At 41.4% G+C, this 26605-nt stretch overlaps 2 long non-coding RNA genes across 9 annotated transcripts; both read right to left on the bottom strand.

The window, feature by feature from the left end:
* Nucleotides 1–4900: 4900 nt before the first annotated feature.
* On the bottom strand, nt 4901–22949 carry LOC118398701 (uncharacterized). Of its 8 annotated transcripts, none has more exons than XR_004828667.2 (8): nt 22174–22949; nt 19987–20048; nt 19578–19890; nt 17389–19150; nt 17127–17216; nt 16294–16417; nt 8518–8605; nt 4901–8426 (listed from the first exon to the last, which is right to left on the bottom strand). It is a non-coding gene; the product is annotated as an uncharacterized LOC118398701 (long non-coding RNA). The 8 variants fall into 8 exon arrangements; XR_004828672.2 differs by lacking the exons at nt 4901–8426; nt 8518–8605 and having other exon boundaries at nt 15348–16417; nt 17389–17512; nt 17759–17826; nt 19051–19150; XR_004828674.2 differs by lacking the exons at nt 4901–8426; nt 8518–8605 and having other exon boundaries at nt 15348–16417; nt 17389–17512; nt 19051–19150.
* Nucleotides 22950–23412: 463 nt separating this feature from the next.
* On the bottom strand, nt 23413–26371 carry LOC118398702 (uncharacterized). The gene is made up of 3 exons (XR_004828675.2): nt 24648–26371; nt 24035–24212; nt 23413–23936 (listed from the first exon to the last, which is right to left on the bottom strand). It is a non-coding gene; the product is annotated as an uncharacterized LOC118398702 (long non-coding RNA).
* Nucleotides 26372–26605: the final 234 nt, after the last annotated feature.

Below are 26605 nucleotides of genomic sequence, written 5' to 3' on the forward strand. Positions count from 1 at the left end.
TAATAGCCATGGTGGGGTCTTATCTGTTGTAAATGCATTAGTGTTATATTAATGAGTCTTCTCTGTGTCTAAAAGAGGGACTCAGTACAGCAATACTTAATTCAACTAAGAATGCTTTTCAAAGAAAAATAAAATAGACACGACTCAATCCTGAGAATAGCTCTTTTCATATAGCGGAATTATTATATCAGGCAGTCCATGTGGTTTAAACATAGCATAAAGCAAAGAGTCAATCTCATATTGATCAATGGGTGAAGGATGTATGAATGCGACACAACAGGCTAATCAGATGGTAAACCACACAATGTATGCACTGCTGTGCCTTTGTGCTCCTGCTCCCCATTCATTCTGAAAGGAAGATCGGAGAACAGAATTCATCTTAACTCAGGCCAAACGTGTGAGATTGCTCATAGTTGAACAGTGAATGAATTTTCACATTGAATTCACGGCAATCAGCCTATCAATCAAATCCTGTGGCAAAGTGGAACAAAACAGAGTGAAAAGGATGGAAAGATTGTGATGATGTGAAAGGTAGATAATGAATTCTTACCTAAATAACTGATAACGTGTGTAAGTACGATAACAGTGTAAGTATGCCCTCCTATGGTAGAACCTGGGACTGCAACCACACCTTATCTTTCATATTGGCTGCATAATCTCAACTAAACATTCTTCTCTTTCACATTTTCAAATATTTTAAACAACCCATGTTATTCATGGGGAGCATCTCCCTTAGGTTGTACTCAGCCTTATTGGGCAGAGGCTGCTGTCCCAAGAGCTCCCACACAGCATGGTGGGAGGACAGCAGGTTGACCATGGACAGGAACGACTGGGGAGCAGGAGGGGTCAGGGCAAATCAGTCAGACATAATTTTAGTGTTCTGAAAAGCGAAGGTCAAGATTACATTAGTTTGGTTTTATGACAAGGTCTGGGTGCAGCAATTGTTTTTGTTTCTTTCCTACATTCTATCAAATCACATGTATTTATATAGCCCTTCTTCCATCAGCTGATATGTCAAAGTGCTGTACAGAAACACAGCCTAAAACCCCAAACAGCAAGCAATGCAGGTGGAGAAGCACGTTGGCTAAGAAAAACTCCCTAGAAAGGCCAAAACCTAGGATGAAACCTAGAGAGGAACCAGGCTATGAGGGGTGGCCAAGATGTTCAAATGTTCATAAATGACCAGCATGTTCAAATAATAGTAATCACAGTGAAGAAGTCAGGGTTCCATAGCCGCAGGCAGAACAGTTGAAACTGGAGCAGCAGCACGGCCAGGTGGACTGGGGACAGCAAGGAGTCATCATGCCAGGTAGTCCTGAGGCATGGTCCTAGGGCTCAGGTCCTCCGAGAGAGAGAAAGAAAGAAACAAACAAACAAAGAAAGAAAGAAAGAGAGAGAGAAAGAGAGAATTAGAGAGAGCATACTTAAATTCACAAAGGACACCAGATAAGACAGGAGAAATACTCCAGATATAACAGACTGACCCTAGCCCCCCAACACAAACTACCCGGTCGCATTCCGCTTCCCTCCACAGGTAGTATTACATTTTCATTTAATTTCATTACAGTACAACGGTTTGATTTGTTTGATCGTAGCTAGCTACATAGCCGTCTTTGTATCTAAGATAATTGTGTAGTCTAGAGCGATTTTCTAGGTTAGCTAGCCAGCTATTGTCGTTCTTTTAACGCAACGTAACGTAATCAACACTGCTAGCTAGCCAGCTAGCCCCCGAATAGCAGCACTGTAGAAGCTATTACACTCAACGGAACGACTTGATTAGTGTAGTGTCAACAACGCAGCCACTGCCAGCTAGCCTACAAAGTCAACAACGCAGCCACTGCCAGCTAGCCTACTTCAGCAGTACTGTATCATTTTAATCATTTTAGTGAATAAGATTCTTGCTACGTAAGCTTAACTTTCTGAACATTCGAGACGTGTAGTCCACTTGTCATTCCAATCTCCTTTGCATTAGCGTAGCCTCTTCTGTAGCCTGTCAACTATGTGTCTGTCTATCCCTGTTCTCTCCTCTCTGCACAGACCATACAAACGCTCCACACCGCATGGCCGTGGCCACCCTAATCTGGTGGTCCCAGCGCGCACGACCCACGTGGAGTTCCAGGTCTCCGGTAGCCTCTGGAACTGCCGATCTGCGGCCAACAAGGCAGAGTTCATCTCAGCCTATGCCTCCCTCCAGTCCCTCGACTTCTTGGCACTGACGGAAACATGGATCACCACAGATAACACTGCCACTCCTACTGCTCTCTCTTCGTCTGCCCACGTGTTCTCGCACACCCCGAGAGCTTCTGGTCAGCGGGGTGGTGGCACCGGGATCCTCATCTCTCCCAAGTGGTCATTCTCTCTTTCTCCCCTTACCCATCTGTCTATCGCCTCCTTTGAATTCCATGCTGTCACAGTTACCAGCCCTTTCAAGCTTAACATCCATATCATTTATCGCCCTCCAGGTTCCCTCGGAGAGTTCATCAATGAGCTTGATGCCTTGATAAGCTCCTTTCCTGAGGACGGCTCACCTCTCACAGTTCTGGGCGACTTTAACCTCCCCACGTCTACATTTGACTCATTCCTCTCTGCCTCCTTCTTTCCACTCCTCTCCTCTTTTGACCTCACCCTCTCACCTTCCCCCCCTACTCACAAGGCAGGCAATACGCTCGACCTCATCTTTACTAGATGCTGTTCTTCCACTAACCTCCCCTGCAACTCCCCTCCAAGTCTCCGACCACTACCTTGTATCCTTTTCCCTCTCGCTCTCATCCAACACTTCCCACACTGCCCCTACTCGGATGGTATCGCGCCGTCCCAACCTTCGCTCTCTCTCCCCCGCTACTCTCTCCTCTTCCATCCTATCATCTCTTCCCTCTGCTCAAACCTTCTCCAACCTATCTCCTGATTCTGCCTCCTCAACCCTCCTCTCCTCCCTTTCTGCATCCTTTGACTCTCTATGCCCCCTATCCTCCAGGCCGGCTCGATCCTCCCCTCCCGCTCCGTGGCTCGACGACTCATTGCGAGCTCACAGAACAGGGCTCCGGGCAGCCGAGCGGAAATGGAGGAAAACTCGCCTCCCTGCGGACCTGGCATCCTTTCGCTCCCTCCTCTCTACATTTTCCTCTTCTGTCTCTGCTGCTAAAGCCACTTTCTACCACTCTAAATTCCAAGCTTCTGCCTCTAACCCTAGGAAGCTCTTTGCCACCTTCTCCTCCCTCCTGAATCCTCCTCCCCCTCCCCCCCCTCCTCCCTCTCTGCAGATGACTTCGTCAACCATTTTGAAAAGAAGGTCGACGACATCCGATCCTCGTTTGCTAAGTCAAACGACACTGCTGGTTCTGCTCACACTGCCCTACCCTGCGCTCTGACCTCTTTCTCCCCTCTCTCTCCAGATGAAATCTCGCGTCTTGTGACGGCCGGCCGCCCAACAACCTGCCCGCTTGACCCTATCCCCTCCTCTCTTCTCCAGACCATTTCCGGAGACCTTCTCCCTTACCTCACCTCGCTCATCAACTCATCCCTGACCGCTGGCTACGTCCCTTCCGTCTTCAAGAGAGCGAGAGTTGCACCCCTTCTGAAAAAACCTACACTCGATCCCTCCGATGACAACAACTACAGACCAGTATCCCTTCTTTCTTTTCTCTCCAAAACTCTTGAACGTGCCGTCCTTGGCCAGCTCTCCCGCTATCTCTCTCAGAATGACCTTCTTGATCCAAATCAGTCAGGTTTCAAGACTAGTCATTCAACTGAGACTGCTCTTCTCTGTATCACGGAGGCGCTCCGCACCGCTAAAGCTAACTCTCTCTCCTCTGCTCTCATCCTTCTAGACCTATCGGCTGCCTTCGATACTGTGAACCATCAGATCCTCCTCTCCACCCTCTCCGAGTTGGGCATCTCCGGCGCGGCCCACGCTTGGATTGCGTCCTACCTGACAGGTCGCTCCTACCAGGTGGCGTGGCGAGAATCTGTCTCCTCACCACGCGCTCTCACCACTGGTGTCCCCCAGGGCTCTGTTCTAGGCCCTCTCCTATTCTCGCTATACACCAAGTCACTTGGCTCTGTCATAACCTCACATGGTCTCTCCTATCATTGCTATGCAGACGACACACAATTAATCTTCTCCTTTCCCCCTTCTGATGACCAGGTGGCGAATCGCATCTCTGCATGTCTGGCAGACATATCAGTGTGGATGACGGATCACCACCTCAAGCTGAACCTCGGCAAGACGGAGCTGCTCTTCCTCCCGGGGAAGGACTGCCCGTTCCATGATCTCGCCATCACGGTTGACAACTCCATTGTGTCCTCCTCCCAGAGCGCTAAGAACCTTGGCGTGATCCTGGACAACACCCTGTCGTTCTCAACTAACATCAAGGCGGTGGCCCGTTCCTGTAGGTTCATGCTCTACAACATCCGCAGAGTACGACCCTGCCTCACACAGGAAGCGGCGCAGGTCCTAATCCAGGCACTTGTCATCTCCCGTCTGGACTACTGCAACTCGCTGTTGGCTGGGCTCCCTGCCTGTGCCATTAAACCCCTACAACTCATCCAGAACGCCGCAGCCCGTCTGGTGTTCAACCTTCCCAAGTTCTCTCATGTCACCCCGCTCCTCCGCTCTCTCCACTGGCTTCCAGTTGAAGCTCGCATCCGCTACAAGACCATGGTGCTTGCCTACGGAGCTGTGAGAGGAACGGCACCTCAGTACCTCCAGGCTCTGATCAGGCCCTACACCCAAACAAGGGCACTGCGTTCATCCACCTCTGGCCTGCTCGCCTCCCTACCACTGAGGAAGTACAGTTCCCGCTCAGCCCAGTCAAAACTGTTCGCTGCTCTGGCCCCCAATGGTGGAACAAACTCCCTCACGACGCCAGGACAGCGGAGTCAATCACCACCTTCCGGAGACACCTGAAACCCCACCTCTTTAAGGAATACCTAGGATAGGATAAGTAATCCTTCTCACCCCCCCCCCCTTTTAAGATTTAGATGCACTATTGTAAAGTGACTGTTCCACTGGATGTCATAAGGTGAATGCACCAATTTGTAAGTCGCTCTGGATAAGAGCGTCTGCTAAATGACTTAAATGTAATGTAAATGTAAATACTGGAGGCTGAGACAGGAGGGGTCAGGAGACACTGTGGCCCCATCTGATGATACCCCCGGACAGGGCCAAACAGGCAGGATATAACCCCACCCACTTTGCCAAAGCACAGCCCCCACACCACTAGAGGGATATCTTCAACCACCAACTTACCACCCCGAGACAAGGCCGAGTATAGCCCACAAAGTTTCTCCGCCACGGCACAACCCAAGGGCGAGGCGCCAACCCAGAAAGGAAGACCACGTCAGTGACTCAACCCACTCAAGTGACGCACCCCTCCTAGGGACGGCATGGAAGAGCACCAGTAAGCCAGTGACTCAGCCTCTGTAATACGGTTAGAGGCAGAGAATCCCAGTGGAGAGAGGGGAACCGGCCAGGCAGAGACAGCAAGGGTGGTTCGTTGCTCCAATGCCTTTCCGTTCACCTTCACACTCCTGGGCCAGACTACACTCAATCATAGGACCTACTGAAGAGATGAGTCTTCAATAAAGACTTAAAGGTTGAGACCGATTCTCCGTCTCTCACATGGGTAGGCAGACCATTCCATAAAAATGGAGCTCTATAGGAGAAAGCCCTGCCTCCAGCTGTTTGCTTAGAAATTCTAGGGACAATTAGGAGCCCTGCGTCTTGTGAGCGTAGCGTATGTGTAGGTATGTACGGCAGGACCAAATCGGAAAGATAGGTAGGAGCAAGCCCATGTAATGCTTTGTAGGTTAGCAGTAAAACCTTGAAATCAGCCCTTGCCTTAACAGGAAGCCAGTGTAGGGAGGCTAGCACTGGAGTAATATGATCAATTTTTGGGGTTCTAGTCAGGATTCCAGCAGCCGTATTTAGCACTAACTGAACTTTATTTAGTGCTTTATCCGGGTAGCCGGAAAGTAGAGCATTGCAGTAGTCTAACGAAGAAGTGACAAAAGCATGGATTAATTTTTCTGCATCATTTTTGGACAGAAAATGTCAGATTTGTGTTGTTACGTAAATGGAAAAAAGCTGTCCTTGAAACAGTCTTGATATGTTCGTCAAAAGAGAGATCAGGGTCTAGAGTAACGCTGAGGTCCTTCACAGTTTTATTTGGGGCGACTGTACAACCATCAAGATTAATTGTCAGATTCAACAGAAGATCTCTTTGTTTCTTGGGACCTAGAACAAGCATCTCTGTTTTGTCCGAGTTTAAAAATAGAAAGTTTGCAGCCATCCATTTCCTTATGTCTGAAACACATTCTATCAATTCGAACGGCTTAAAAATTACTTTGAGTGGGGGAATAAGGAATTCGGACTATAGAAATGTACTCAATCAGTCTCTAGAGATTTATTCTGCATGCAAATAACCTACTTCTTCTCAACAAAAGGATGACAATTACATTCACATCTGCTACAGACAGTGTGTATTGCTGTAGGGGTATCAGAGGACTGACATATTGATAGATCACACTCAAAGTGATGCACAGAACACCAACTGTTAGACTTCAGTGCAGTTTTTGACATTATCGATCATAGTCTGCTGCTGGAAAAACATATGTGTTATGGCTTTACTCCCCCTGCTATAATGTGGATAAAGAGTTACTTGTCTAACAGAACACAAAGGGTGTCCTTTAATGGAAGTCTCTCAAATATAATCCAGTTAGAATCAGAAATTCCCCAGGGTAGCTGTTTAGGCCCCTTGCTTTTTTACATTTTTACTAACAACATGACACTGACTTTGAGTAAAGCCAGTGTTTTTGTATGCGGATGACTCAACACTATACACGTCAGCTACTACCGTGACTGAAATGATTGCAACACTCAACAAAGAGCTGCAGTTAGTTTCAGAGTGGGTGGCAAGGAATACGTTAGCCCTAAATATTTCTAAAACTAAAAACATTGTATTTGGAACAAAACACTCACTAAACCCTAAACCTCAACTAAATCTTGTAATAAATAATGTGGAAATTGAGCAAGTTGAGATGACTAAACTGTTGGAGTAAACCGAGATTGTAAACTGTCATAGTCAAAACATATTGATGCAGTAATAGCTAAGATGGGGAGAAGTCTGTCTATAATAAAGCGATGCTCTGCCTTCTTAATAACACTATCAACAAGACAGGTCCTACAGGCCCTAGGAAAATTGAGCCTGTAAGGACTTAGGAAAATTGCAATTGGCTCAGAAAAGGCCAGCCCTTGGATGTACACAGAGAGCTAATATTAATAATATACATGTCAATCTCTACTATACATACACATGGATTGAGTACTGTAGATATGTGGTAGTGGTGGAGTAGGGGCCTGAGGGCACACAGTATATTGTGACATCTGTGAATGTATTGTAATGTTTTTAAAATTGTATAAAATGCCTTAATTTTGATGGAACCCAGGAAGAGTAGCTGCTACTTTGGCAGCAGCTAATGGGGATCCATAATAAAAACAAATACAAACTGTGAATACATGAGTAGATTACTTCCTGTAGATTAGTGAATACAAAAGACTGGATTTAAATAAAACATGAGAAAACAAGAGCTAGGATATTTATCTGGCAGACACCGTTATTTAATTTATGGAATAAATCATACCAAAACAGATCTAAAAACCCACATTGTCATTCTTGCAGGTCTGGTGTCTGTCGTTTTTATCTATGACTGGGCTGGTTCCTATCTTGTCTGAATATGGTATAGACCAGGGCTAGGCAATCATTTTATCTCGATGGCCACATCGGGATTTCACAATTTCACGGACGGATTTGTTAGCCCAAATATATTTGCGGTCCAGAAAAAGGACAGTTATTTGAAAACGTATACTGCAGGTCCATTCGAATTTCTATATACTTTTTGTATCTAGTTTTAGATGTTCAAGAGTGGCCTGAGGTGTTTTTTATCCCCAAATAATAATTTCCCAAACCAGATTGAATTGGCAGTATGTTGCCCATTCTTGGTATAGACCTACCATTCACACACAGCCTTTAACCATTCACCATGCAGAGCTAACACAACAAGGGCAATACTCATAACGCCATCTTCAATCAGAGCACTGCTCACTGACATCTGCCAACACAGATCAGCCACTCATGCAGTTTTGAGCACTCTATTGGTCTCTGTAGTAAGTCCTCTCTGACCTCATAAGGAAGGCTGACTGTGTATGTCAAGGCTGAGTTGTCCTGCTGATTGACCTCAGGAGGTATCATAAGGAAACCCTGAGTGTGGAAGCACACAGAACTGTAAAAAACTGAGAAGATATTTTAACTTCACACAGCTGCTGTCAATGAAGTCCATGGGGGTGGACTTGGGGTGAACGACCCTCACTTCCTCTCTCCCACACTCCAGAACCGACCACAGCTCCACCACTAAGGCCTGCACGAAACCTGCCAGAACATACTGAGCTGTAATTCATGTGTAATGTGCAATAATTGTATTTTCAAACTGCTATCAGTACTGTCATGTAGTAGCTAGTACCTGAGCTGTGTAATGCCACCACACCAGGGGTTGTTGCTGCTACCTGTGTCACCATCACACCGTAGCCAAACTTGTCACATGGTCTTGCCTGGAGGAAAGTGTGATAACAGATTAAAAGTAGGCCATGATTGTTATTAGCCAAAAGCAATTTACTATCTTGCATAATCAAAAGTGTGTGTGTGCGTGATTCCTCATTCTTTGTGTGCAGTATATTTGTTTATTATTAAAATGGGAACACATTAGTTAGGCCAGAGGCATTATTCTGTACTCTGGGATATTGAAATGGCACTCAAGTGTATACATATATTTATGTTAATTGACTTTATGTAAATCTCTAGCTCAAACAATTGATAGAAAATGAAGATAAAAGTAAAACAATATTCCAAGCACATTTTCACCACTATTGTGGATAAATCAAAGTAATGGGAATTTACAAAAAAATAGGACTGAATGGAAGATTTAAAACATTTAGAAATGTAAACACTGATTGATTTAATGTGTAAATATCCTTAATTAATTACAAAACAAGGGTGTGATTTAAAAATAGATTAGTTTAATTAGAATACGGAGAAAAATGTATGCAAAACAAGGGGGGTAATTAAAAGCGCATGTAAACAATTCTAGTCATTCTGCCCAGGTTATCAGTATAAGATGCATACACTGGGCAGTAAGGGTACTTAATGAGAGACTAATACATCTCATTCAGTGTAATAGTACCAGCATATGATATACATACAGTACATAGCTGGGCGTCATAAATACTAAGTACGGAAGTAGACTTAATTTTGCCTATTCATCCCTACCATGGTGTTGATTCTCAATGCACATCACCAGTAAGCAATAAGAGTTGACTATAACATGGTAATAATATCTGTAGTTTCTTGGTGAAACTGGAGTATGCTGGAGGAGCAGCAGGCCTTTCAGAGTGGCAGAAAAGTTCAGAAGGTTCAGGTTCAGGAAAGTCTCCTCTCAAACCACTCTGTGTGGATTGACAGCAGAAGGAAAGTATAACGGGAAACCTCATTATTTCCCCATCTTATTTATCCTACTTAACAACATGCCAGAAGGGTGACTGAAAATAAAACCACAACATCATTATCATAGATCCACAAGCACCCTTTGCCTCCAGAGGGAGACACTAGCAAAATGAACATATTCTGCAGGTCCTGAGAGGATGTAGAAAGGATGGCTCTGGGAACCGGGGTGGGATCTCTTTCTGACAGGGAGCTCATCTATGATAGGGGGAAAAGAACTTCAGAGTGAGCCTTTGTAATTCTCCCCTGAACCCGTACACTGAACAGCAATAATGAGGAGTTCAGCAGTGATATTAGGGGCTCTGAATCTCATTCCTCCAGCCTTCCTCCATAGGAGCACAGGGCTCACAGGGATGAGTTATTAGTAGAGTGGAGTAAGTTCTCTTCTGTTCTCCTCCATTGCCTGCCTGACACACTACATCCCTCACATAATAATGGACTTGGACAATATCCCACTGGGCACAAACAGGTTCAATCAATGTTGTTTTAAAGTCATTTGTAAACGTATTGTGATTTGGAATCTACATGGAAAATACATTTAAAAAAAGTAATTAACTGTCGTTTTGAGGGTGAAATTTCAACCAGAGGATTATGTCATCATGGTAACCAAATTTTAACAGACAAACCTTGTATAAAATATTTTGAATTCGTACATTGAAAATGTCAGATCTTAAATGTTATATCCACTATCAGAAGAATAAAAAAATAGCCTTGGCAGCACCTCCTACTGGAGAATCTATTTGGTCTCCCATCCAGGGTTTTAACCAAGCCCTGTTTAGCTTTTATAATTGCCACTGACTATTACCAATGTGCTATTATGAAAATGACATTGAGAGAGCTCTTAATAACTAAATATATTCAATGTTGCTATCAAACTCATTCCAAAGGGTAGGTTTAACAGAGCAGCTCAAACGTATCCATACTTTATCACTCATGTATCATCAATTATACTAAAGTCATCAACAGCTACTGTTTCAATTCAACACAGGGTTCAACAAAGAATAGACAATACAATAGACCTAGGGTTTCAAGCTCTGGTTGAATTAAAATGTGATATTTAGTCATATTGAAGTGTATTCCGTTGTCAATGCAACCAAATATCACCATTTGAAGGAGATATCTTCTGCTTGGATAGTTCCATCTGGCTTTAATTATTAATAATGTATATGTTGGAATCACGCCTCCATCTCAACCAGTGGCACAGATTGAAGATAAATCTCCTTCAAATGCTGATATTTGGTTGCGTTGACAACCAAGCACAAATCAATATTCCTTTGTAATCCCGTAAACAGCCTACAGATAAGGCCATTTTACAAACTAATGTAACATTCAATTCAACCTTAACATGAGGTAAACATCCATGACCACATTGTGAGGTTACCGTAAATATACACTTCTTATGTAATCATACAAAGCGTGCATGATGAAGATAGAATACATAGGTCGTCGCAGGTCTGTGGAGATCTTCACAATTGCTGTAATAATCTGTACAGAATCTCGAACGGCATTGATCTCTTGCACCATGTAATTTTAATGTAAGTTCAACTGCAATCCAGGTCATTTGGTTCTGCTATTAGATGAACAACAGTGATAACACATTCATCTGTTGTATAAATAAACAAAATATCTTTGTATTCCCATTTGAACCTTGCTGTCCTTCTAAATGGCTGAAATCACAGTGATAACGCTTTTAGGTGACTTTTCGGTAACTAATCCAAACATCTGACATTGTTGTTACATTGGAATTTGGTTGTGCTTTAGATGTTTGAAAGCATAGTGATAACACATTACGAATTCAACTAACTTTTTCCTCATTTTGAGTGGGAGAAATTTAATATAGGTTTTCATCTCATTGATGTCACACCCTGATCTGTTTCACCTGTCTTTGTGCTCGTCTCCACCCCCCTCCAGGTGTCGCCCATCTGCCCAATCCCCTGTGTATTTATACCGGTGTTCTCTGCTTGTCTGTTGCCAGTTTGTCTTGTCAAGCCTACCAGCGGTTTTCCCGTACTCCTGTTTTCTAGTTTTCCTGGTTTTGACCATTCTTCCTATCTGCCGTTCTGTACCTTGTGACACTGCCCTGGATTACTGACCTCTACCTGCCCTGACCCTGAGCCTGCCTGTTGTTCTGTACCTTTTGGACTCTGCTCTGGATTACTGACCTCTGTCTGCCCTTGACCTGTCTTTTGCCTGCCCCGTTTTTGAAATAAACTTTTGTTACTTCGAACTGTCTGCATCTGGGTCTTATCCTGAGGTCTAATAATTGACCAACATCTCAACCAAATATTACCCAATTATCCACGTTGAAATGACGTGGTGTACCTAGTGGGATGCTTATGTTCAAACATTCAGGATGTTTGGTTTGTGAAGATAAACTGTTGTTCTGGGTATTGCAAGGGCAGTTGAGAAGCTCTAATTGAGAAGTGAGACCATGGATGATTGGGGCTTGGGATCAACAAAACACAGCCTATCCATCATAAAGTTTGTTTTTTGGTAAACTCTCAAAAAATGATTCCGAATATTTTAGAAGGGCGACTCAGGTAAAAGTAAATGGATTGCTCAGATGTTTTTCTACACCCAATGAAATAGTTAATGTTTCATTCACATGTTTGAGAGAAGACTAGTAAGTTGGAGTTTGATATTTGAACTTAGGATAAGGATTACGTTGAATTCATATCAGTTCTCTGCTGCCAATGACTGGAACAAACTGCAAAAATCACTGAAGCTGGAAACTCATATCTCCCTCACTAGCTTTAAGCACCAGCTGTCAGAGCAGCTCACAGATCACTGCACCTGTACATAACCCATCTGTAAATAGCCCATCCAACTACCTCATCCCCATACTGTATTTATCTTGTTCCTTTGCACCCCAGTATCTCTACTTGCACATTCATCTTCTGCACATCTATCACTCCAGTGTTTAATTGCTATATTGTAATTACTTTGCCACCATGGCCTATTTATTGCCTTACCTCCCTTATCTTACCTCACTTGCACACACTGTATATAGACTTTTTCTACTGTAGTATTGAATGTATGTTTGTTTATTCCATGTGTAACTCTGTGCTGTTGTATGTGTCGAACTGCTTTGCTTTATCTTGGCCAGGTCGCAGTTGTAAATGAGAACTTGTTCTCAACTAGCCTTCCTGGTTAAATAAAGGTGGAATAAAAAATTAATATTGATAAAGGCATAGATGATGGTTCATGATAGCCAACAGCATATCATCAGTGCTAGCTGGCAAAGAGTAATCCAAATAGTAAAACTGCTAATAAACGTACCCTAAAATATTCCTTTCCAACATGTCTTGCTAATGTAACCTTTTATTGGTCGATAACTTGATATAGTAGTATACAGTGGTGAAAAGTACTTAAGTAAAAATACTTTAAAGTAATACTTAAGTAGTTTTTTAGGGTATCTGTACTTCAATATTTATATTTTTGGCAACTTTTACTTTTACTCGACTACATTCCGAAAGAAAATAATGTACTTTCTACTCCATACATTTTCCCTGACACCCAAAATTACTCATTACATTTTGACTGCTTAGCAGGACAGGAAAATGGTCTAATTCACACACTTAAAGATACAATTCCTGGTCATCCCTACTGCATCTGATCTGAAGGACTCACTAAACACAAATGTTTTGTTGGAGTGTTCCCCTGGCTATCTGTAAATTTAAAAGACAAGAAAATTGTGCCGTTTGGTTTGCTTAATATAAGGAATTTGAAATTATTTATACTTCTACTTTTGATACTTAAGTATATTTGAGCAATTACATATACAGTGGGGCAAAAAAAGTATTTAGTCAGCCACCAATTGTGGCTCTCACTTAAAAAGATGAGAGAGGTCTGCAATTTTCATCATAGGTACACTTCAACTATGACAGACAAAATTATTTAAAAAAATCCAGAAAATCACATTGAAGGATTTTTTATGAATTTATTTGCAAATTATGGTGGAAAATAAGTATTTGGTCACTACAAACAAGCAAGATTTCTGTCTCTCAGACCTGTAACTTCTTTAAGAGGCTCCTCTGTTACCTGTATTAATGGCACCTGTTTGAACTTGTTATTTGGTCACTACAAACAAGCAAGATTTCTGTTACAGACCTGTAACTTCTTCTTTAAGAGGCTCCTCTGTTACCTGTATTAATGGCACCTGTTTGAACTTGTTATCAGTATAAAAGACACCTGTCCACAACCTCAAACAGTCACACTCCAAACTCCACTATGGCCAAGACCAAAGAGCTGTCAAAGGACACCAGAAACAACATTGTAGACCTGCACCAGGCTGGGAAGACTGAATCTGCAATAGGTACGCAGCTTGGTTTGAAGAAATCAACTGTGGGAGCAATTATTAGGAAATGGAAGACATACAAGACCACTGATAATCTCCCTCGATCTGGGGCTCCATGCAAGATCTCACCCCGTGGGGTCAAAATGATCACAAGAACGGTGAGCAAAAATCCCAGAACCACACGGGGGGACCTAGTGAATGGCCTGCAGAGAGCTGGGACCAAAGTAACAAAGCCTACCATCAGTAACACACTACGCCGCCAGGGACTCAAATCCTGCAGTGCCAGACGTGTCCCCCTGCTTAAGCCAGTACATGTTCAGGCCCGTCTGAAGTTTGCTAGAGAGCATTTGGATGATCCAGAAGAAGATTGGGAGAATGTCATATGGTCAGATGAAACCAAAATATAACTTTTTTGTAAAAACTCAACTCGTCGTGTTTGGAGGACAAAGAATGATGAGTTGCATCCAAAGAACACCATATCTACTGTGAAACATGGGGATGGATACACCATGCTTTGGGGCTGATTTTCTGCAAAGGGACCAGGACAACTGATCCGTGTAAAGGAAAGAATGAATGAGGCCATGTATCGTGAGATTTTGAGTGAAAACCTCCTTCCATCAGCAAGGGCATTGAAGATGAAACGTGTCTGGGTCTTTCAGCATGACAATGATCCCAAACACACTGCCCGGGCGAAGAAAGGAGTGGCTTCGTAAGAAGCATTTCAAGGTCCTGGAGTGGCCTAGCCAGTCTCCAGATCTCAACACAATAGAAAATCTTTGGAGGGAGTTGAAAGTCTGTGTTGTCCAGCAACAGCCCCAAAACATCACTGCTCTAGATGAGATCTGCATGGAGGAATGGGCCAAAATACCAGTCAGAGTCAGATACAATACATGCTGATTTCTGAGAACAGTCCCATAATTTTGGTGCTGTACAACTTCAACAAGCTGGCAAACTAGCTACCGTATGGCCATTCAAACAAGCTTGCACTAGCCTGCTAGCTGGAGCAAATTTGCTCAGCTGATCGAGCATGGTTTTCCAAGTAGTCAGTACATCATAGCTTCCGAGAGCGGAGGGATTTTCACAGATTTTCATAATATTTGTAAATGTTTTGGTGATTTTCTGAACTGGATCCTGATTGGATCCCAAAATTCTAAGGCACTGCATCAGTGCTAGAGGAGTCACTACAGGCCCGGGTCCGATCCCGGGCTGTATCACACTTGCCTAGTTAAATTAAGGTTAAATAAACAAGGAACTAGTGTAAAATGGATGAGCAAAATCTCGATTTTTAGAGAGGAGTTCCATATCCTACAAGACAGATCGGTTAAGGGACGAGCATTGCGTAGGAGTGACATCATCGGACGTGAGACAATTAGAAGAGCTGTTTGAAAAGAGTGCTGAGATTTCTGCCTGTTATGGTGGGATGGAGTATGGCCTGCCTGGTGACATCAACAGGTTGTAAATTACACAATAGACCAATAAGAAAGAGTTCCAAACCTCTCTGCCAATAAATCAAATCAAATTGTATTTGTTGACATACACGTGTTTAGCAGATGTTATTGTGGGTGTAGCAAAATGCTTGTGCTTCTAGCTCCGACAGTGCAGTAATATCTAAGTTTCACAACATATACACAAAATACATGGAAATCTAAATAAGGAATGAATTAAGAATATATATACATATATATCAGAGCAGCATTGGAATAAGATACAGTGGCAGAGTATAGAATACAGTATATTCATATGAGATGGGTGATGCAATATTTACAAACAACTCAAATGACTAAGATACCTAGAATACCTTAGAATAGTATAGAGTACAGTTTACACATACAGTAATGCAAGATACAGATATATTATTAAAGTGGCTAGTGTGTCCATTCCCTTAAAGTGGCCAGTGATTCCTAATCTGTCTATAGGCAGCAGCCTCTGATGTGCTGGAGATGGCTGTTTAACAGTCAGTGGTGTAGTCTAGAATACAATACAGTATATACATATGAAATGGGAGATGCAATATGTCAACACAATTTAAAAGTGACTAAGATACCGTAGAATAGTGTGGAGTGCGGTTTATACATATGAGATGAGTAATGTTAGATACGGAACATTATTAAAGTGGCTAGTGATCCATTTCAATAACAGCTAGATTTCAGTTTTCTACTCCACACTCAGTCCCAGACAGTCCTATCAAAACACTTGCTTGAGAAATTGCTCTTGCTAAGAATCACAGTAAGGTACTTAATTGTTACCCAGAAATGATTTGGTATTGAGATATAAAAACCCCCAGCTGCAGTTGACCTTAAACAAGCCAATTTCCTATTTGTGCTCTGTAAGTACACGAGAAAGAACTTCTACATACTTTCTTAGTATACTTAGTATGCTGAAAATGTAATATTCATAATAATAAATAAGCACCTTGTGTACTGAATCAAATCAGTTTTAACTTACCCTTCACTCTCGGCAGAAACTAGATTTCTTTCATATAAGAAAAGCGACAATCCTCATTCCGTGGTGACAATTCTTGTGAGAGTGTCTGCTATATGAGTGCAGTTTCTGGGGAGTTTAATCTGGCCTGTGACACACAAAACGAATTGAAATGGCTTTGGGCACATTGCGGAATGAATACAAAATGACACAGACAACTCATACAGTGCATATGTAACTCTTGACATACCCTCAACAGATTAGACACACATCCACAGGGGTCAGTTCAGGTTTTGCAGTGTAGAATTGCAGCATAAATTCTACAGCGTAAATTCCTAAGTAACAGTTATCATTATCTGAACATAGATAACAAACGATATGGCTGTTTTTTTAGCTGTAAACTAGTTAGTGACAAAGCACAAACAAAGGATCTCCTGTGAGACAGGGAAGGTACATTAATATTGATCTTTTGACTGGAATAAAGATAGTGTAGTGTTGGTCAAGAAAGTGAAGGGGAAATAAAAGAGGTGTTGCTGTCACCAACTGAGATCATGTTTAATAGCTCAATACAAGGTTATGGCACGCCAGTGAATCTCAGTGATTTTGTTACGTCTCCTCTCAGTGAGTATCACAGTGTTCTCTAGAGTCGAGACAAAAGGTCTGACAGAATTAAAGTGGGTGTACTCTAGAACACTATATCGCGATAAAGGGCTGTCATAAAAACTAAGACACATACTACAGTATCCGTTACACCTTCTTTCATAGTTAATTAATAATCTTAATCGGAAGCTGGGCAGCATGTGTAAATGACGGCTTTGTAGTGAGTCAAGGGATGGGAGAGGCAACGTGAACCACACCTGCATGCAACGAGTCACTGTGCAGAGGTTTGGGGTGTTGGTACATGATGCTAATCAGAATGACAACCAGGTCTGTCAGACTGACTGGATCTGTAAGACAGGAAAATTATAAATTGATCAGACAGTTAGGGTGGCAACCTAGAATAATGGATTGCAGCTGCTGTACCTCAAGGATGGGGTCTACGTAACCTCTGTGAAATAACTGTCAAACTATCTAAAACGATAAGACTTTAAAAAAAAAAATATGTATTTCTGCTCATACCTTTGCTTTTCCCCACTTTGATGGGAAAGAGCTTTCTCCCATTCTCCCTTCCTAGCACACATAATGAGTGAACAAAGTAAGTGTATTCCAGCTTTTTGGCAGTGTAGAGTACTTTTAGCAATGCCTGAACAGAAACAAGATCATAATTCAACAGTGGGAACATAATATATAAAATGCTGTCTAGACCCAATTAACACCTGATCAGGTAAAACTGATGTATAACAAATAGCATACTGATGTAATTTCATACAATTTCTTCACAAACCTATCTTTTAGCGTATGCTAAAACAATTAAAACACACAACGGGCAGTTCTGACACTACAAAGGTTTTGTATAATTTCAGCCAGTAATTTTGAAAGTAGCACTCACGAGCCAAAACTGGTGCTCAGAATTGTGTACAGTTGTGTACATCAATTATTTTGTATATATCTTTCGTCCTGCAAAACAAAAAATGTGTTTGATGTTACAATTTGTACAATATGTTACGAGTGTTTAAGGGACAAAAAGCCTTTGTACAATCACTGACAATGGGTTCAGTTTATCTGTGCTCATCCAAAGCAAGGTCAAGAACGCAACCTCACTCTACGCCAGATAACACGAGGCACGTTCCGGAGAAATACTCCCTCCTCTCTGACGATAACACAGCTATCTGGGCTCAGGAGACAGGCAGGGAGGGAATAACACCTATGTTTAAAGGAGAACTATAGAGCATAGTGAGGCATTAAGCGTCTCTTTTTCACTCGGCCTTCCATATCATACATGAGGCTGTGGACATTTGTACTGTATTCAGGAGAAACAATGTATGGAGAAAAATAGTGTCTCAATGGATTTAGCATGAGAGAGAATAGAGAAGCTAGTCTGAATTAGAATACAGGCGTAGGATAGGTAATATGTTCCGTCCTAACCAAATGACAAAACACCTAATGGATTCTTAAATACTTTCTGCATTTCCATAACCCAGAGTCTCCTTTACTTAATTACCCCGTAGAATGATATAGCCTACCACAAGTTATTTAGCAAAATTAGAGTAAGCTCTAGTCCACACATAAGCCATTAGTTTTATTGTGGACTAAAAGATGTATACATATTGCATGGTCATAGACAATCTGGGCTTTTCAAGACTTTTCATGAGCCCTGTACTACCTGAGCTTGACCAGTCAGTGATTCCCTCCATCCCCACCAACACTATGCAGCTCCTCCCCAGACTATACAGTATACACAGTCGTCATCTCTATCAGTGCATGTGAGCACTCCACGACTCTGGCGATAGATAGTAGCAGAGCCATTGGGCCTGGAGAGGAGGACAGACCAAGACCACAGAGGAAAACAAACCAGCCTGATAACTCCTGATACGGTCCGCCTAAACAAGACTTGACCTATTCAGCATCTAAACACCCTCCACCACAGAGTGGGATAAGGAGGTGTGTGAACTAGGTCAATAGGGAGAGATGGAGGCAAGCTGTGAGGGGTGGCTTCTGGCGCCTGCATCGAGTTCTCAAGGGATATAGAACAGGTTAAATAAATAGACATTTTCACCTCCAACAACTAGATATGAAATTGGCCTACATGTCAATTGTTGGTGTTGTGCTACAGTAAATCTTGGTTTTAATGTAATTGAAATAGAATAGAGAAATACTCTTGTAGATTAAAGCTGAACTCACTGATGTGCTGGTTCTCGATAGAGTGGATGACCTCACCCGTCTCGTCTATGAATGGGTCACAGGACTCAATAGATACACTGCTGAAGAGCTGCTACAAAATCTGGGATAGAACAGCACTCATTCAATAATCAAAGGGATGTTTTAAACACTGAAAAAAAGACAACTGAAGACCAGGAAACTACTTTGTTTTAAGTTAATTCATTTTAAGTTAATATATTTTCCAGAACTCTACCTCAGAATATAACTATGAATAGCAAGTGTAATGTCTTCATCATCCATCAATGTCATACTGTAAGGCAAGCATTCCATATATGGCAAGGTTTTAATAGCTATAAAGGCAAGGAATTTAATATTAATCAAACTGGGAACTCATTTCTAATCACGAAGGAGGAGAATCAGAGACAGACCCTTGAGATTCCTGGAGTGGTCAATCATCAACTCATCATCAATCTCACCACCACCCTCATTTCCAGTCCACTCTCACTGCCACAGAACAGAACCATTAAGATTAGTCATCACTCACTCACCAGAGACTTGTACTTCATCTCCAGAACCCTGTAGACCACGGTCCTGCTGTAGTAACCATGCTGGAAGAGACAGGACTGACATCATCTTCACTCAGCACTGACAATTGGTTAGCCTACTTATGGGCGGGGTTGGTTTCTTGTAGTGTTAATAGAAGCTAGGTTAATATTGTGCTCACCATCCATCCAAACCAGGTGGCTTTGATATCCAGTAAGGCAATGAGGTGTAAGGCTTTCTCTGACCCTTGTGTCTCTAACCCGTGTTCAGGGTGTAAGGACAGGAGGGAGAAAGTACTCTATTATCTCCTCAATGTACCTAGTGAGACAAAGAGGATATCAAATTACATTTTAGACTAAACTATTACTTTGCAAGTGCTGATTACTGAATATACTGTAAAATAGAACATCTCACTTTTGTGGGTGGCGAATCCAAAAGATTGTCACTTCCTTCTGAAAATCATTCATTAGTTTCATCTGGTGGAAAAATAAATGTGAATAAAAACTATATCATATTCATATGGGTAAAACTGCCATGCTAGTATCACATTACAGAGTGCATTCGTGTTTTAGAAGACGAGTAATGTCCGGTCCGTTTACATCAATCCCAACCGATCGTGACGACCCTCCCACTCTGTCTGCCGTATTCTCTCTGTTATTTCCTTATTAGGATGCTGGTGGGCGGAGTTGGGAGGGTCGTCAGCTACATGGGAAACACCAGGGCCCGGTGTCTCCCAGGATAAATACACCACTTCCCCATTCATGGAGGAGACTCTCTCCATGCAGACACCTTTATAGATTTGGTTGTTTTTCTTAGTGGTTTTTTGGTTGTTTGCTTTGGAACCTTTCAACACCCTGCATTATCACATTCATGCAAAACACTCACTTACACTACTGACTACTGATTACAGACACCATTGTATATTATACTTAGTTACTTATTTAATAAATATATATTTTATTACTCCTTATCTCCACGTTGTCTCCCTTTTGTTACGGGCTTTGAGCCGGTTCGTGACACCGATCCAGTCAGGAGGCTCAGTTTATTTTATTTTTTTTACCTTTATTTAACTAGGCAAGTGAGTTAAGAACAAATTCTTGTTTATGCCTCAAGCACAGATCCAATGCCTTAGACCGCTCGGGAGCCCCAGTTTAAGGTACATGAAGTCAGACTCCAGACTTTTAGCTATTTGTCAGAAGGCAAAATATACATTATTCACATCATTATCCACATCAGACTTTGAATAGAAAAAGAAACAAGACATTTCAGAAACATATAGGAGAAAACGAATGAATTACCTAAACTGTTGTAGATCTCTCTTATTACAATCAGTGGAGAAGAGAATGTTTTTGATCAAAAAGCCCCGGACCTTATCTTGAATAGAGGATCAACAAAACTATGACTCATGCAGGTGTGAATTTTTGCAATTTCACTGTGACAAATGTTCATCAGACCAATAAAAAACGAAAGATGTTTACAAAACAGAACACAAAATCCCTAGGGGGTGAATTCCCATATTAGAGTATCTTATTCTATTTAGCCCATTACATTCTAAGCCCTGTCTAAGCTGGGGTAAGGGGTTTCACTAAGGTTTATGGAATTGTTTTAAGAAGGTCATACGTAAGATAATTTTGCTATTTGATTTAGAATTTTAAGACCCCTTGAAGTATCAAAAAATATATTTTAAAAGTATTTCATGAACATTTTATTTGGCCTTACTGCTATTTGCCCATACAAACGCATTGAATAACAGATTCACTACATGGAATAACAGTCCCAAAAATTAAATAAAAAGGGAAGTTTGTTCTGAAGTATCTGTCCTATATCTGAGAGATATAAGAAAGATCAGGAAACATTTTTTACATGTATTTATACCCTTATTTTTGGCACTTAACAGTCTCCATACATACTTCCATCCATTTTTTCAAATGGTACCAGTGGACCTTCAGACAAGTCTTGTGAAGCCTGTGGGCATCCTAGAGCAAAACAACCGACATGTATTTGTTCGTGAGAGTCTCACATTTCCATATTATTATGTAAACCAAACTGTTCGGATGCTACAGACGATTTTGTGAGAAGACTGATTTTCGGGATGTCTCATTGTCTGACAAACACCGTCCTAGCTCTGTAACCTTTCACCGCAGATGCAGAAGTGTGACATCAGCAAATGCGGTAAATCCAATGCAAAAAACAGATATCTTTAGCTTAAATAGACAGATTTTTATGGTAATTGTTTTTATTCGATGTCCGCGGGGTGCGGAAATCGACTCTAAGGGGTTTTAAAGACCTAGTATAAAGACAGAGATTTTAAATGTCTACTCTAAGAATGCCTACAAGCGTTGTTGTTAATGTTTAATAGCGTATGAAGATGGCCTACTTTACTTTGAGTTAATCTATCAGACATCTTCAGTTGCCAAACTAAGCTGTCCAGCTCTTTACCTTTTAACATTTTGTTGTATTAGCAAAACCAGGATGACTGCATTCCTTTGAGTAGTACATTAATATGACTTTCTAAGTTACATAAGAAAGGCATTTTGCTGAGGACATGTTATCTCCAATCATAAGTGCCAACTTTTGTGTGAGCATTTTTCAGTGACTTACACTGAGGTCAGGATCTGGGTCAGCCAGTGCAGCTGAGAGGTTCCTATGCAGGCTGCTCCAACTCCCACAGCTCAGCACATCCGAGGTCTATGCACCACACAGACACTGCATGGCCTCCCAGTGCACTTGCACACCACATCACTGTCACTCTCAGAGACCACACAACATTGGATGCAATTAATAACACTTTTACCAATCTAGTAATAATCTAGCAAATTATACAGAATAGAAATCATATTGAAATCATTTTAACTCTTTAGGCCTACTAGGGTCCAACCTTTCAGCAAGTACTTGCAGCTGCTATTGTTTGATAAATACATAACCCTAAGGAAACATTTGCAACTGTAGTTAATGTGTAATTACTGTACATTCACTTTTTTGTGCTCGGGAGTTATAATTAGACAGCATAAATTACACTGATTGCAAACTCAACTCAGAGGCAACACAAACAACTTAAGCCTATAATGTAATGATTTACAAGTATATTAGTATTACTTATCCAGATCAACAAAATATGTTTATACGGTATAATGATACTGGTCCGGTAGTGTATAAAAAGCCATTCAATGGATCGTTGGGTGGATCCTCACTTTGCAAGAGTGACTTTTAGGCAAATTCTTTAACATGGTACTTACTACCTGATTGAAGGAAGAATGACTGTCGGAGCAGTTGTCTGTGTAATGGCTGTTTAACTGAGGATGTTGGCTCTCCCTGTGCATCTCCTTCCTTCTCAGTTGGTCCTCTTCAAACGTATTCATCAATGGTTCAACAACTACCATCATCGTGTTCTTCAGTGTTTCTAATTATTTGCTTGTATCTATAAATGACAAAGTAGAGGTTAGAAATGTATTTAAGTGTCATTCCACAATGACACAATAATTTACATCACATATTACAGATTTTTTACCATAATGTGGACCACTCAGGTAGAGCAACAAACATAGTCGGACATGGTACAGTGGTTCCTTTCGCGTCATGTACATTACATTTTCTACATTATTGGTAACAGTTATTATACATTAGGTCATCTATACACATGCATTAATATACACAGAAACAAAGTATAGTAGATAAAAGGACATTTAGGCACTTATCACGAAACTTATCCGATGGAGGATAAGATCGCATGCTTTGGCGCAGGAATTTACATTATTGTTACCTGATGAAATTTTACACAAAGTAAATGAGACAGGTAAATACAATGAAAAATCTAGTCTACACTAAGGGAAAGGGGGATACCTTGTTAGTTGTACAACTGAATGCATGCAACTGAAATGTGTCTTCTGCATTTAACCCAACCCTCTGAATCAGAGGAGTGCAGAGGGCTGCCATAATCCACTTCCACTTCTTTGGTGCCATGAACAGTGGGTTAACTGCCTTGCTCAGGGGCAGAACGACAGATTTTTACCTTGCCGCTATTGCTTCAAGATTGTATTCATTGTGAAGCACACAAGCACATAGACTTTAGACTCCCTGTAAGCAATGGCATATTCTGTGAAGTAAGTGACGAGCCATGTTGGGAATACGGTAAAGGATAAAGTTCATCAGAAGTCACTTGTGACAAGTCTTCACTGAGAATGCTTTATAGAGACACCATACATACTCTCCAGATTCTCTAGTCCTCCTTGTAACAGCATGAACCAAGGTGTCCTGACCGGACCCAACAGCATGTCCCTCTCCTGTTACATCTCTCTGTCACCTCCTCGATAACGGCTCTCAGAGAGCTTTCCACATACTGCCGCAGGTACTTAACAAATTCACAACTGAAAAAGACGGATATTCAACAAGCGTTAGATAATAATGGATATAATTTACTACAGATTTGATTGTAGCAAATGAGAAGGTATTAAATTCTGCTTACTTATGGAAGTTCTTGTCCATCTCCTCCAGATTAAGCAATATTTCCTCTGCACGTTAAATTGGTAGATGCACCTGAGATTCTGTCTTGATGCTTTTTAGCAGTTGCCTCAACAGACTGAAGTTCAGACTCCTCCTCAGCTGAGATCTGAGACATGGTCCTAATGTGGATTCACTCTTCTCTGCAGAAATATCCACAGAATGGAGATTATCCAGTGGCAACTCAGTTTGCTCGCTAGCTACAGTGCTACTTTAATGTAACAACTAAAATCGTATTTCTCACATGCGCCGAATACAACAGGTAGACCTTACAGTGAAATGCTTACTTACAAGCCCTTAACCAACAGTGCAGTTTGAAGAAGAAAACAAATAGAAATATAACAAATATAGCTAGACAAACGATGCCATTGTATTAAAACGTGGGCATGCTTTCTCTTGCTATGTAACGTTACTGCAGCTAGTTGACTTTATGTTTGTTTGACATGGTAGCTAACGTTAGCTTGCGAGCAACGAAGGTAAGGAGATAAAGTCATTTGCATGACAGACCTTGGTTAAACATTTTCGCAAAGCCATTGCAAATGTATCACATTGTAATAAACAGTGTACGACTTCCATACCGTACTGCTCATTACGCCAATATAGTTGTGCAGTTAGCAACAATTTCCAACCTCCTGCAGAAACATGGAAACATGTAACAGTACTTTGGAAAAGGGGTGCAAACAAACACCATATTTTTTTGTTTGTTAACACTGACAATTATGATATACAATCAATTTCAGCTACTCGTGTTATTTTAAACCAAAGTGTTCATGCACTATGCTTTTTCCTGTTCCTTTAAATCCCTGTCCGTTAGATGTCACGTGGTCCCCCATGTTTACACTCTCTTCCGGGAAAGGAACGTCTGTCAAAAGCCACATCAAAAATAGAACAGTATGAAGACAGGCAAAAAAAAGGGCCAGTCTTAAAGTGCTTCTCTAATCAAAATCGCCTACCATAAGTCTAGGCGAGGCCATGAAGGCGTTGGCTAGCTAAGCTCATACGTAAAAACACGTCATCGGGTCTAACGGTCATCTGGCGCCGAACTGCCCATGTGAAAGCCGTCATATCAAAGGCGCTCCTTCGATATAAAGTTGTTGGTGACGAAAATGACAACGTATCTGTCTGTCACTTTTATGAGGTTGTTGTAATAACGTTTAACTACTTAAAACATTGGCACAAATTTTTGATTTCGAGAAAATTAACAACTATGGAATACTGTTAGACTCTCATTTGGGCTCCAGAGTGGTGCATATGTGTGCTAGAGGTGTCACTACAGGCCCTGGTTAGTGGCCCTGTATCACAACTGGTTATGATTAGGGGTCGCATAGGGCGGCGCACAATTGGCCCAGCGTTGTCTGGGTTTCGTCATGGTAGGCCTTCATTGTAAATTCTTAACTAGTTAAATAAAATGGACTTCTCAAACCCGAAGCCCAAGCTGGGTCTGTTGGTCTATATCACAAGTATTCCTGGAAAGCTTGCGATGTTGCGCCTCTGGGTTTAGAAACTTTGTGCTAGTACCACAGTCAGTTGTTTATGCCTGTCATGCCATATCCACCCTGGGCATCTCACACAAGACCACAGACTATTGTCCCCATGAACTGCAGGTACACAGATCAGTGCTGATTAAAATGGGGTGACGGATAGACATTTAGTAGTCCATAGTCCATTTTAAACTTTAGGCCAACCATGACCCTTGTTTGTGTTATCTTTTCTAGTTTGGACTTGTGCAGTCAATGCCAGAATGGATTTGTGTTTTTCGGTCATGTATGCTCACAATCTCATGCTGAAAGGTCTCCTTCATACAGAAAACTGAACTCCAGTCACTAAACTCATGACAACAAAGTTATGCCTAGCTAATACAGGCATCAAACAGATGATGAGTGAATGAGTGTGTAATAGTTGTATCTTAAAAATCTATATTTATTCAGTGAATGTAATACTAAATAATCTCCAGGAGTGTCGCTCCCAAATTATGTTGATGATGTCTTTGAAATGCACAGATATGTGAGGTGATGGAGATCTTTTTTTGCAGTGATTTGAGATGTTTATTTGAGGAACTGTGGTCTTTGAGGTGTTTAACTGGCGTTCCTATGTAATGCCAGTCGTTTTGACAACTTACAGAGTACTTGAGAATACATTTTGAAATTAGTTATTTATTTACTGATGGTGCTGAGATTCTAATTATTGGTGATGTGATTGCAGAAATAAGTTGTGTGCTTGTGAATGACATTCCATCTGGTTTATGCTTGGTGAATATGCATATGTTATGCATAGCACAATACAAAATGTAGCTCAATAAAGATAATCCTTACTAAATAATTATTTGTTGATGTACTTCATGAGGATTTCATTTTTGAACAAAAATATGTTTTTAATCAACAAAGACAAGATAGTTTAGTAAATAATTTACACTTAGAAGGACCAACACTGTTGACATATTCTTTTGGAAAAAATGAGGTCAGACATTGTTATTGTGAAGATTACAAACATGTGAAGCAAAGTCTGCTGTAAAAAACAAACAAACAATTGATGGAAC

This window comes from Oncorhynchus keta, chromosome 19 (genome assembly GCF_023373465.1).
Source record: "Oncorhynchus keta strain PuntledgeMale-10-30-2019 chromosome 19, Oket_V2, whole genome shotgun sequence".
NCBI classification, from domain to species: Eukaryota; Metazoa; Chordata; class Actinopteri; order Salmoniformes; family Salmonidae; genus Oncorhynchus; species Oncorhynchus keta.